Source organism: Empidonax traillii, unplaced genomic scaffold (genome assembly GCF_003031625.1).
Source record: "Empidonax traillii isolate 1590-97213 ecotype Southwest subspecies unplaced genomic scaffold, ASM303162v1 scaffold680:size346369, whole genome shotgun sequence".
Taxonomy (NCBI): Eukaryota; Metazoa; Chordata; class Aves; order Passeriformes; family Tyrannidae; genus Empidonax; species Empidonax traillii.
Window position 1 is genome coordinate 58006 of NW_020955873.1, and position 14197 is coordinate 72202.

The following is a 14197-nucleotide window of genomic DNA, read 5'->3' on the forward strand; positions in this document are numbered from 1 at the left end:
TTCATGGAATTTAACTTCGCAATTATTATCTCTTCTTAAGAACAAGGCTCAGAAGAAAAACCTCTGAATAAAGCAGTTGATCTGACAGTAAAGAGAAAAAATCAGGTTCTAATTCAGTTGAATTCTTCAGAAAAAGAGAGCTTTATCCCAAATAATATTATTTCCAGATGCTGCTGGAAGTTTATCACTTCATGAGCAGGAATTCTTTTTCCTTATACATAAATATAACTGTTGAGAATAAAAAAAAAAAAAAAAGGCTGGATAAACTTACTTACTATTTTTTGATCACTTAGAAGAGGTTTTTTTTCCACTTTAATTCCTGATTAAAGTGGCTTTCCATCTGGGATCACGGTACCATGGAAATCAGAGAGGTGCTGAACAGGGTCCAGGGCAGAGCAGTGAGCACATGGGCTGCTGCAGATTGCAGGGCTTGGTCTTGACCCTGGCCAAGCACCAGCTGCCTGTGAACAGCTGCTCTGTGGCTCTGGTAGTGCCCTAATTCTCCTGTCCTAGAGGCCTTTGCTGGTCAGGGCTTGGGGACTTTGCTCCTAAAAACATCAAACAATTTCAAATGCTGAATATTCTCACAGCCTCTAAACAGGAACATTTTTTGTTTTGTTTTCCTCACACTTTTTTAAATGTTTTTTCTTATTCTTCTGCCTCTTCTAAGATCTTTAATTTTAAAGAAAATCAAAGACAATTCAAATTACACTGTTGGTTGCCATTTATCTTAACTGTGATTTAAAGACCTTGGTTTCCTAATAGTGGTGGACAAAAGGTTAGAAGCATTTACAGTGTCTATTTTTAAAAAGAAAGGAACATATGAAAGGAGAAAAAGCTATTTTCAAAGGTGCCATATTTTTCACAGATTGTATAGAATCATATTTTTGTACTGTACTACCATTACTTAATAAAACATAGTTCTTGTCCCTGTGCCAAAGACAGACAATCTCTTTCAATAAATACCCCATTCTTTACTCCAAAACCTTGCTACTGGCAGCAGTGGGTAACACAACGTGGACCTCTGCTACCAAAAGCCCCAATCCCACCAGTGCAGCTGCAGGTCTGGGTCACTGCCTCCCCCATGGACATTGTGCATCTCCTGTCTGGGTGACTGCAGGCAGCACATCCTGCCCTGCTGCAGCATCCCACAGAGCTCAGCAAGGGAAGTATCTAATCCATTCCCTGCTTGGAAGCACTCACACGCTCCTATCTTCTTCTCAAAAGGAGATGGATGGAAAGGGCATCTTGTGCTGCTCCCACTTCAATAGATTTCCATCATTTGTATGGAGACAGTACACTAATTAAATAGAAAACTGAGATACAAGATTGTTCTTCAGGGTGCTAGGATGAGCACCAAAGCAGAAACTCATTAATTTTAGCATCCTAAATGATTTCAGGTTCTTTAAGTCTTCCCATTCCCGTCTCTCTTTCTCCTTAACAATTATTTCTTAAGGGCAGTTACACATCTCTTGCTCAAATGAACCTACACAAGTCTCTTACTTCGTTCAAGTCTATTGGGCTTTTCTGTATTCATCTCCTCTCTTTTACCACCTGAATGTTCAGTTCTATGGGGCTCAGCTCCTCAGCACTGCAGCCTTTGAAGGGGCTGGTACAGATCGGTGTCTTGGGAATAATAAATACATAAATACAGAGCAAAAAACATGACTAAAACCATTCCCCTAAGCAGGCAGGGTAGCAGCTGTCAGGGAAGTGCTTTCAGAGCCAAGCATGAGGAGGACTCCCAGGGAATGTGAGGGTGTCTAGTAAGGGCTTTTTTGACTGTGCTCTGTAAAAGCAAAGCAGCATAAGTCAGAGAGAATGCAGCCTTTTGGGCTATTATCCCTCTAGGGCTCCATGTTTTACAGGGATCCAGCCACACAGCAGCTGTTTATTGGAAATCAGGTTCTTGTATTCCCAGTCTCCTTCTACCGTGGTGTGTAGCAGGGGACCCCACAGGAAATGAGCTGCAGTGAACCAGGCGAGGTGTAAGGAGCTGTTGCACACTTTGCACAGAGCATCCACTCAGAGCTACTCCAGGCTCTGCCTGCAGGTGTTTGCACTGGGTGAGACATTCTCCTCTGAGAACTGCTGGGATGAGCAGCCCTTGGCTGATCCCACCCTGCAGAAACACTGAAGTGCACAAGCTAGAGGTACCAGAGGTAGCTTAACAGTGGAAAGCACAAGCTGAACCAGGTGAGGACTCCCAACCTGTGTGAGCTCCCTTGCAGCAGGCATCCCATGGCCTGGAATGATGACCTTTTTGTTTGCAGGTTCTACAGCTTTCCCTGTTCATCTCTTCCCTCACTCACTCTACCACATTGTCCCAACATCACACTGCCTGCTGCTGTAACGTGGGAAAAGACTCAAACCACATGGCAGGCTACAAGGAGAAGGATGATTTCAGTCCCTAGCAGAGGAAATTACTGGTTAAACTGCCAAATGAAGATCCTGGCAAAGACCAGCAGAGGAGGGAAAGGAAAAGGAAAAGCAATAGGAGAGGTTTGTTAGCATGCCACATCGCTCCTGGCATCCACGGCAGACAGCGCTAACAGGTGTGGTGCAAGGCAGCAGGGATTACAAGACTGTATTAAGTAATAAGACCATCAAGTTTAGCAAACCCAAGCTGCGGTCCTCATGCACTTTACTGACAGGTTTCTGAGTAGAAATTGTAAGGGAGTCTTATGTTTGTGACAGTCCTGCTCCTGGGTCTATTACAGACAGAGTGCTGAAGCCCACCCTGGGACAGGGCCGGCTCCCAGCAGTGCTGGAGATGGGTCAGCCGTGGTTTGACCCAGACCATGCACAGAGTGAGTGAACAGATGGAACAGATTCAGCACAAGGGGATGTTGCCACTTTGGGGAAAGGCAGGGATTGCTTTCTGTTGGCTTAACAACCCCTGCAGCACTCAAAGCATTGCTGCTGGGGCTCACAGGCTCTGCTTAGTGCTGCCACAAAAAGCACATGGGAGAGGGACCTCGGCAGTCTCCTGAGAGCATCAGCTCCAGCAAGAGGATACAAACACTGTTCCCAGCCTGAGGGGCAGACATGTCAGCACTTCCAGTACAAAATCATCCACGTTTTTCTGGGAAGGGGATGATACCAGCATAAATAAGCCATCAGTCTGGTCTGAAATTAGCTTTTATTTATAGATTTGCCACTTGAATTGCGTAAGTAGCTTAAGCCAAACAAGGACACCCTCCTCACCTACCCAGGGAACTGGGGCATGAGGTACTGTCATTAACTACGTGCTCAGGCTGCAAGTGTGTCACTGCTGTGGCAGGTGAGTCAGGCCTGGCAGGGACAGGTAGAGCTGCCTGGAGCTGCCAGGTGTGAGGGCCACAGAGCTCGCAGGTAGTTTTTGCTGTTAAGGCTTTTGGGAAGCCCGTCCCAGGACTGTTAGCACTGTAGCAAATCCCCTTCCCCAGAGGATCTGTGGGAAGACATGGCACTGCTGGGTTACCTGTGTGACAGAACCATGAATCAGGCTTGAGGCTGCAGACCAGCTGAGCCAGTTGGCCTGGGTTAAACACACCACAGAATTTGGGCACTAAATTACAGCTCCAGGTTCAAGCCTGAATTAAACTTGCAGTGATGACACCCTCACAGTCACAATTACAGTGAACGCCTGATAATTGCTTAAGTCAGCATTGCCCTGTCATAACCCTGCAGAGATCAACAGGGCATGACTTCCAATTACAGCAGAACTGGGGCCGGGGCTCCAGTGTTTCTTGCTTGACCCCTAGTCCCCAAACACTGGCTTTTACTGAACTAAAACTATGCAACACTGAAGAGATTGTGCCACGGGCGGTGCCTTAGCCACCTCTCCTGGATATGCACGTACACGTGTTCAGAAGTATCCTCATCACAGCTACTTGTGATGGGCTAAAGAACCAACATGAATTCCTGAAGAGCAGGACTAGCTCTGGAGCTTGTGATGTGACCACAGCTTCTCAGCCAGCTCTGCTCTGCTGAGGCTGCAGTGTTAGAGAGCAGAGGAGTCCTGAGAGATCAGCTCCCTAGCCAAGAGTAGAGTGAAGGGATTATTGAAATGAGATCTGAAATGAGAAAGGAAGAGCAGATCATGGCTTCTGTAAGGCAGAGGAGCCTTTGCAGTCACAAATGCAACCTGTCCATGTGGTCTTCCTAGGAGTCAAGGCTTTAAATACTGCTGCTTATTCCTCGAGGGGTTGGAAAGAATTCATGAGGCTTGACTTGTCCCATGGAGGAAGAGATAAGGTGCATGGGTGGTGCCACCTCTCAAAATAGAGCTTGAGAGACCAGCGAATAAAGACAGGGAGTGGAGAAGGGGCAGCCTCTGTAACATAAAAATGGTGCTGGAAATGCATCTCACTGAACAACTGCACACCAGGGTACATCCCTCACAGGCAGGAGTACAGTGAACAATCCTGGCAAGTCCTTGATCAGATGCATGCCTCCAGTTGCCATCAATCCCACTCTTGATCAGGAAAAACAGAATAAATATAAAACCCCAAGCAAATAAAAACCCATCACTAATGAATTAGCTATTGACACATCCTCTCCTTACCATTTTGTTTAAGTGACCATGGCCAGTCCTACTGGTCACAGTAGTAGAGCTCAGCTGTACAAGAGATGATCAGCTAGAGGCTGACCCAATAAAATCATAGCAGAAGGGAGCAGAAGTTCCTTTGCCTTGTGCTTGTCTAGTCCAGGAAACAACTGAACCAGGGCTTTGAAACACTCTGCCCTGCCTACACTGAATTAATATCTTTCCTTTCTGTCCTACTCTTCCCAAATCTGCTTATGTTCCTGTTCAAAATACTTGCATTCTTCCAATTCCAGGGTTAGATCAGAAAAGGAAAATAAGCTCAAACCCAGCATGGACCAAGCTGACAAATCCCCAAGTTAACCTACTCAAAGTGGAGAACTGTAAAAACAGCATCTCCACCCCCAGGCTGATGTTCCACACTCCTTCCCCCACTTCGCAGCCCTCCAGCCCTGAGCAGGGTAACTAAACTTGACAGGGCCATTGGAAACACACAGTTCAGAACCATAATGGATATATCTCTCCTTCAATCAGCTCACGGCAGCAGGTTAGTCTGGGGATCTGTCAGCTTTGGTAGTGTCCAAATTGTAACTTTTGGGAAACAAACAGTGATGTGTGAGAATTTGAGAAACAGGTAAGCAATCCTTTCCCCTAGCTGGGAAGAGTGACCTGAGTGACCTGTTGTGCTTGAACTCTGCCTCTGAGCTCCATCTTGCTGCTCGGTGCAAGGTCAGAGCATCCCACTGTACAACCAGCACGGCGCTCCCTGGGATGGGGTGGGAGGTCAGGGGACACCAGCAGATCCAGAGGCACAGGAGATTAAGGCACAAAGGCCAAGGGACTTACTTCACCACATGCATGTGGACTTAATTATCCTGAAAAATGCACCGCTTGGAGCATCTCAAGCCTACTGTGAAATGGAATTCGTACACAAAGAGATAAGTCTGTGTGGTTCCCAAGCCTGGTCACGACACGCTGACAGCACTAACCATGGCCAGAGCTCTCCTCTTCCTTATGGACTTACCAAGCTGCAGCAAAGAGATGACTGTTTCAAAAGAACTGAAACAGAAGGCAACTGTGCTAAAAGCCATTCACGTGTCTGTGTGTGAGATGCAGGGAAACTTCAGCGAAATAAGAGACTAACAGAGAGATGTAAAGGCGAAGCAACACACTACAGACTTCAGCCGAAAATGGCCTGACGTGCAAAGGTCACTGCATTTCATCGCAGTTTACCATCCCTGCAGCATTGGTGACACCGTCCTGGAAGCAGCCTTTGAATCCTGATGATGCACAAGCCTGTCTGAAGCAGCTGTTTGTGACCACCCACCCGAGATCAAACCACGGCCACGGGCAGGCTAAACATCATTGTGGACAGGGACACTTTATGGACTGTTCTCTCTCACATTCCACCACAGTGTACAGCATATCATGCTTATTATATTACAAGTGAGGAGTAATGAAAAACTTACACTTAAGTGGTATAAAAAAAAAGAGGGGAGGACCCAGGAATTTCTCCTGTCCAACTATAAACGCACACCCATTTGCATTGTTTTGTAAATGAATTTAGAAGAAAAATAAAAATACTACGATATTTCTCTTCAGGACAACCATTGCACATTTGGTTTTACTTTGGAGGGGAGATACAAACACACACAGCAGGAATACTTTCCAATTGAAAACATGCAAAATAAATAGAAGTGGGAACAGTTCAGCACCTAGAGAGTGTTTTCCTTGTGTCCTTGATAAACATTTTCTCTGTTTCCCTCAGCATTCACCTCACAAGTCCAACCCTCAAAATCTGGTATCTGGGAAGAACATCTCCCAAAAATACCTTTCGGAAAAAAAAGCCTATTAAGCAGTGGCATTGTTCTGCCCGGTTCTCTGTATCACTCCCATCTGCAAGCCATTTGTATGAAGAAAATCTTTGTTTCCAAAGCTTGGCTTACTAAAGCTCATTTGTTCCAAAACACAACAGCGCCTTGACGCTGTTTATACTGGGGATGGCCAAGGGCTGGGCTGGTTCAGCGCGAGATGTTACTGGGTGCCCCATCCCTCTGCCAGCAGTCACTGTCCCCCCCTCCCCCAGGGGAGCAATGCCAGTCACCCTCCACTCAGGGTAAGAACGTGGGGTTTGCCAGCACAGACCCAGACTTCGGGTGTGGGACAGACCCTCCTGCAAAGGGGCAGGACAGACCACCAAGGATTAGACCCTCCTGACGTGTCCATCACGGCCCACTTATCAGTGCTCTTTTGTAAATACCAGATCCACATTTGAGCTATTTATGTGAGGGTTTTGTGTGCTTGCTAAAAAAAAAGATAAATCAGGATACAGATATTTTCTCAAGCTTGTTCATAATCAGGAAAGGATGGCAATGAGGTCAGAGTGTTTTCTCTTCCTTCTTCAATCTTATCAAGATCTCAGAAGGAAGCAGTGGCATTAAACTGGCCTAGTTTGATCAACTTTTCGGCATAGAAAAAAGGAGCAGCTGCTGTTAATAGAACAAAACTCATCTCCCCTCAACTTCACATAAGCATCTTTAAAACAGACAATGAAATAGTTCATATTCAGCTGTTTTCATCTTCTGCCTTGCAAGGTGGGTGCTAAAACATCCACATCACACAGGAGATAATCAGAAAAGTATTCACAGTGTAAGAATTAATCCTTGGAGTTAGGGTAAGAAGGGAAAGAGAAGTGGGGCAATGCAAGTGCTCTCTGAGTGCCTCTACTGGTTCATTAACATAGGTTTGAAAAAAGAATGGAAAAGTCAACGCTTATTAATTTTCATGCTAATCTCCCTTCAAAAAAGGGACCTCCCTGTCTTTTCTATATGGATTTATTATATATAGCTACATATAAATATATACATACACAAAATTGGTATGGCCTTACACTCCATTTAAGGATATTTTGCTACACTGGTCAGAGTGCAGAGCAATTGCTTCCTTCAAATCAGTATTTTTACATCATGATGAAATAAACCTGTAACTTAGACCATTTGCATGACCACACAGACACTGTGGCAGATTATTTTTCTGGCTTGTAAAAAAAAAATTTTAAAACAGAAGTTCTATTTCAGCAGTTTGAAGATGGAATGTAAAGTTTCTGCCGTTAAATGTATATAAAATATATTTATTGAATCATACATTCATGCTGATTCCAATAAAAAAAACAAATTAAAGATTTTTCTGAAATTCTCTCCATGGATTTTTAGTGCTGGAGGTTCTACGCAGCAGCCCACACTGCTGCTACATTTGTGCTAACACATTTCTTGAAAATAAGGCAGAAGACCAGTTTTACCATTAAGGCTTTTATTCTGAAGAATAATCTCTCCTACCTGTGACCTCCTGAGCTCCACCCCACAGAGGAATTCTTCCAGCAGCAGCAGCCACAGCAGTCAGGCTTCTGCACTGCTCCTTGCTGTTTCAGACTTGCAGGGTTAACCCAGTTGCCAACACACAGTTATTCTTCCTTTCTCAGGATTCCAGATCAACTCCAGGCAGCAGAAGCAAGTTGTTTTTTTTTTTTTCACAAGAGGGACATATCACAGCTCTGGTCTTTCACACAGCAAAGACAGGTACCCAACAGAAAGTTCACAGAATAGTTAGGGCTGGAAGGGACTGGACTAGACCATCTCCAGAGGTCCACGTTTGTCTTGTTTGTACAATGTCTTTGATTTTAAAGTCAGGCCACTGACAAAATGTGCCTTAAATACTCCTGCAAGTTGAAACAGTTTCTGGCCTGAAGTTTATCTGCAGCTAAGGTCCACATAAGCTAGAAAAACAAATTTCTTGTACCATTTTGCAAGCTAGGACATGCCACTATTTTACATGGCCATAAATTTCTTTGGTAGATGAACTGACCTTGGTGCAGACACACAAAACGACATTTCCGAATGCTAAAGGGACTGCCTCTCACACTGAATCTTAAGGATGGGCACGATAAAAGTATTTTTCCTTCCACAGTCAGGTGCTTTGTCAAGTTTGAAATATCATCAGTGGAACAGCAGATCCCTCTTGGCATGGCAGGTGGCATTTTGTGACGGAAAATAGAAGGGCAACATCGTGTCCTTCAAATCTATTCTGAGAACATGCCATTACTTTAAAATCTACTGTCTTTAGGAATGATGGAGTTTGAAAGAATTTTATCCAGTTGTTTCATGTCTCCAAACCAGATAAGCTATTAGCAACCCCCTTGCCCCATTCTTCCATATAACATGTAAACGATGTTAAAGATCTTAGGAGAGCAGTTTTTCAAGTTACCAGCCAAGGTAATAATGGCATTGCTGAGAAATGAAACCATCACCAAGATAATTCCTTCCTGCTGGAGCACACACAGCTTAAAACTGGTTGTGTGCTGTGTGCTCCCAGCCCCAGGCAGCACTTTTGTTAGGGAGAGAGAAACAATTAAAATACAATTTGTTCAAAAATACGTCCTTTCATTATGTGCAGAATAAGCAGCTGCAGAGATCAGCTCCAAATCTTCATACCTGCCCCCAGAACCACCCTTTTCACCAAGGAGAACAAATTCCCAGGTCTAAAGGACATTCCTGCCATGTGGCACCACGGAGGAAGCACTGGCAGACTTGTGTGGGGTTGTCGTGTAAAACTGAACTGAAATTTCCGTGTGTTCAGGACTGTGGGTGTTGGTTTTGCAGTGGAGGATTGAGACCAGGATCACCTGCTCTGCAGGGCCCCCGGGGTTCTGGGTTTGTTTGTTTGTTTATTTTGTGTTTGTTTTGTTCTTCTTCTTCTTGTTGTTGTTTTCAAATCTTCGTTCGCGAAGCCTAGCCATTATGTTTTTGTTTTATTTTTAATTTTATTTTTTATTTTTAATTTCAATGCCCACATTCACGCAAAGAAACTGAAACGCCACAGAAACCCTGGGAGCTGCGATCAACTCTGTTTCTCCGACCGCACAAGTGCGAAGTTCACTGTTCCGCCTGGTTCTTTTTTTTTCCCACAAATACACGGGGAAAACAACACAAAATTGCCGCTTAGTTCTGTTTGAAGTCAGCTGGAAGCACCGCGGCCGGGAGGACTGTCGGAGCTCCGGGCTGGGCGGGCAGAGGGCACGGTCGAGACGCCGCCTCTCCCCCCCGCCCTCCCTCAGCCCCGCGCCCGCAGCAGCGGGCGGAGCTCCCCTCACAGCCCGCCCCGCCCGCGCCATGGCAGGGCATGGCGGTGTGGCTCCCACAGTGTCCGCAGCGCTGTCCACCCTCCCCGCCCAACACCTCGGCGGCGCTCGGGGAGCCGCTGTCCCGGCGGTGCCCGCCCGCCTCAGGCAGAAACCGGAGCCGCCGCCGCCGCCATCTCCACGCAGGAGGCGGCGCCGCCGCCATGTTTCCGCCGCGGCGGGTCCCCCGCGCTGTGTTTGCGATAAAACATCGCGCTCCGTTCTTGTTCCACGCTCTTTGTTTTCGCACACCCTCGTGGCCCGAGCAGCCTCTCACCCCCAGACACGCTCTAAAAGGTGCCAGGAGCAGGGCAGCTCGCCGTGCACGCACCCCGCCAGCTGCTGAAAGGATGGAAGGAAGCCGGAACGCTGCAGGGACAGTGCTCCTCCACACAGCGTTTTCTGGAAATGGAGCTAAACTTTTCTCATTGTCACCGAAATCATGTCCTGGCCTCATACAGCTGGCCTGCCTGAGTTGCCAAACCAAATATAGGTGATGGACTTTAGAAGGGGGAATTGCATAGCTGAGCACAGGGACGGAGCAATTCTCTCGGGAGGACTCCTCAAGGGCTTCAGTGGGCTGGAAATTGGAGAGACAAACCCAAAATAGCTTCATCATCAGTCAGGCAGTTATATCTGATAGTGTACTGGTTCTAAAACAAGTTCTCTTACACAGGATTCACAGTTTCAACACCACGTCTTCCAAATGATTCTTCTTCCGACTGTTAATGTACATATAATGAGTTAGAAGAAGGCATTCTATCTATAATGAACACAAGCATCATAGGAAAGTGTTAAATTTAGAAATCTTTCATGTTATCAACACTGGATACACTGTATTACAGAAAAGGCATTGGGATGAAGTATTCTGTAATTTTCATAAAAAGTCATTTTATTAAAAGGGTAGATCATTAACAAGAGAAACACTGTTACTTGCGTTGATGAATCCCAGATTTTTTAAAAGAACACATAAAATAGCAGGGATTTCCATCTCCCTAGGGTCCAAAAACACCATTTTCTTTTCTTCATAGTGCATGCCAGTCAACTCCAAATTTTCTTATACATTCATAATTTAGTCAAACGTTATTCCAGAGGTTTGTTGAGTTCTCCTGAGAACTTAACATGCTTGTGAAATCAAAGTGCAAGACTTTAGGCAAGTTGCTACAATTAAATTGAAACTTTTTTCACAAAGGCTCTGATCCATACAAAGATATTGCCTATCAAAATTAATTCCTTGTGTGAATCCACTGACTTGACAAAACTATCCTAAAGGATTATTTTAACCAAATATGTTGTTTCAAAGACAACAGATGCCACTTAATATAACTCCAAGTTATCAATATAAAAGTTTTATTGTAATACATTATTAGAATATCAATATAGTACATTAAAAGTTGATTTCTAGGCACTTTCCTAATAACATTTTAAAATCATACCTTTTCATTGCAAGGCATCTAGGAATTTATTTGCAGCTCTTGCTGCTAAATTTTCAAGTTAAAATTCTGAAAAATAGAAAAATATTTAAATTAAAAATTATGTAAAAATCCTGAAAAATATAAACTCTAACACTTCATTGTGTGATTAACAGTATTGTGTTTATCTAATTATTGTGGTGGTTTTTAAAAAGTATTTATTTTCTAAAACATCTTCATAGATCAGCTTGATTCTACAGACGTGGATCTACTTTGGCTTCCCCGAACCCAAACTTCAGCTGCAACTCTGCATTAACTAACTTTTTAAATATATGTTTGAAATAACTGATTCTTCAGTAGAAAATTAATGAATTATATTTGGACCCTTGAACAATTTTCTATTCTTACACTTTGTGTGACTTGTAGAGTGCTGTCACATTTGTGTTGCAAATTCAATATGAGTAATTCACTTTTGGATGATGACACAAAAAGGCTCAAGAGAGGATCCAAATGAGACTGGGGCCCATTGTACAGTGCAGTGCACCAACACACAGTAAGAAATATTCCCTGTTCCGCAGACTTTGCAATGCAGTGCAAAATGTAAGACACTGAGCTGGGTGGGAGGCAAAGTAGCAGAAGGGTAACTATTCTGTGAAAGATTGAATCCCTCGCTGAGGAAATCCTGTTATATCCAGTCACATACAGACACTAAACTTGCATTTCTCAAGGTGATGCTGCTTCCTCAAAACCTCTGACATTTCTTGGTGCTTAGACAAGCAGGACCTTTTACTCAACAGGTTCAAGACCAAAATATCCCAGACTGCTCTTTGTCTCAAATATGCAATATAAGTAGCACAAAGCGATCTTAAAGAGGCAAGCCACGTTGCCCAAAAATTAAACACAAGAAAGCACAGTAGTACAACAAAACCCCATGCAGCATATAAATTCGCTTTTAAAAAGTGTTGTGCACCGTAAAAGGATTTCAACAATTCCTGTCACATTCCTACAGTGGCTTGTATTTGTATGGAAACGACCCCTACACATAGATAAGTAGAGTTTAATCTGGTTTCAGTTTTCAGTTGTATCACAAAAATTTTTTACTGGAGCTACACACATCACTTGGAAGCGGTAGGAATGACAGGGAAAGCCTGCTCCTGCTCCTCCTGTGCACCAGTCTTACAGCACACACCATGCAGCTGTGTGTGAGACAGAACAGTGGATGCTGCCAGGACTCCGAGTTCCTATTATTCCATCTTCTGGTTGCAGGGAACAGAGTGGCAGTGTCAGGCACCATAACCAAGTGTCATGTCCTTGGGGGTCATCTGGAGAAACTGCATCTGGGAGCAGGGAGTGCAAAGGTCTAACTGCAAGAGGGCAGAATTTCAGGGGTGGGAGGATCAGCCAGCACAACCCTCTTGGGACTGGAGGGTGATGACACAGAGCCACTGTGCCAGCACTGGTTATCCTGCGTGGAGGTGGGCACAGACCTCCTGCAGACCTGCCTTCAGTCTACAGAGATGTCTCGGTTCTTGAGTCCTGTTGATTTCCAGAGGAAGAACTGCCTGAGGTGTGCAGTAACTAGATCCTGTATTTCCAGCTCTTACTGTAACAGTTGCCCATAAACTGTCTTACCAAGTGAATGACTTTTGACCTGTGTGGAGCAGTGTTGTGGGAAGAGGATGAGCTACACCCAGCGTTTCAAGCTACAGGACAGGCGTGAGGAACTCTTACCTGTCTCAGCTGTAGCAAAAGCACAGTGTGCGTTACTCAAGAGGATTTGCAGCACTGTTCCCCTCCCATTCACAAAGATATGGCATCCCAATGACAATTATTTTCCTAGGAAAACATGAGCAGACTCTACAGTAAGCCAATTTTCAAACAGTGTAACATGTAGAAGCCAGAAGCAGCACCATGCAATCAGAAGGTCCTCTCTCCTCGGCCACTCTAAGAATTAAAATACCCATTATTTATTTGGAAATTAAACTTATAACACCAGCAGTATCACCTCTCATGTCCCCAACCTCACCTTCCTGTCAGCTGACTCACAACACACAGTTTCAGAAAAAGGGCAAATACAGGGGAATGTTGTAGAAAAACTACCCTATGTCATTAATGGCTGTAGAATTTCTCCTCCCAGTGGGTCCAAATGTCAGGATGCAAATACACGTTTAACAAACACGAGTTATGCAACTACAGTGGGTTTCAGGTTTCTTTTTGGTTTGTTGGTTGTTTAAAGGTTGTTGCTGATTATTTTTATAAAGTTTTTTTGGATGGGGGAAATGGGAGTTATATCAAAGTTTTTTTTTTTGCTCCCCCCAAAAAAAACTTTCAAAGACATAATTATGTTTTTACTTAGGATCACATTGGTTTGTACAACATCTTCACTAGAAGCACATATGGACATGAAAGTAATAGTCAATTTAGTGATATCTCTTATAATGGAGCAGTTTAGTCAATGAATTAAATCATGGAGCTAACTGATGAAATGGCACATCAATTTAAACCATTTGTCAAACCCTAGAACTATTTTTATTTTTTCCACATTTTCACCAAGTTCATATTCTTCTAGTATTTATTAGGTATTTAGTAGAGGTTGAAATTACAGAGAAAAGATGATGACTTACAGCATTATTTCTGGTTTAGTAACATCTTTACTGCCACTATCAGATTACTGCATAATTTGGTTTTGAACACATTTTTTGTCATTTCTTATCTAAGATTGTCTCTCATTCAGTCTGACTTTGCATGCAGTTAAGTGACACACACAAAAAAAAAGTAAACAAAAGGTAAAAAAAAAAAAGTATAAGCAAGGAGAATAGACAAGGAAGAAAATAAGTAAGCAAAACTCTTCCCCCCCCCTCCTTTAAAACAAATGCTGCCCCATGATTTACAGCATCCATAAATGATCCTCCTGTAATTATTTACATCTCACCACTGACCATTTAAGTCATCTATAACCAAGGTCACTTTTAACATGAAGCAAAACCATCTAAGGCTTTTTAGTCATCAGCAGTATATTTGTCCCTTAAAAGGAATTTATGTTGCACACAGGGAAAAGTTTCTGTTGTTTTTCTTTTACTTCAA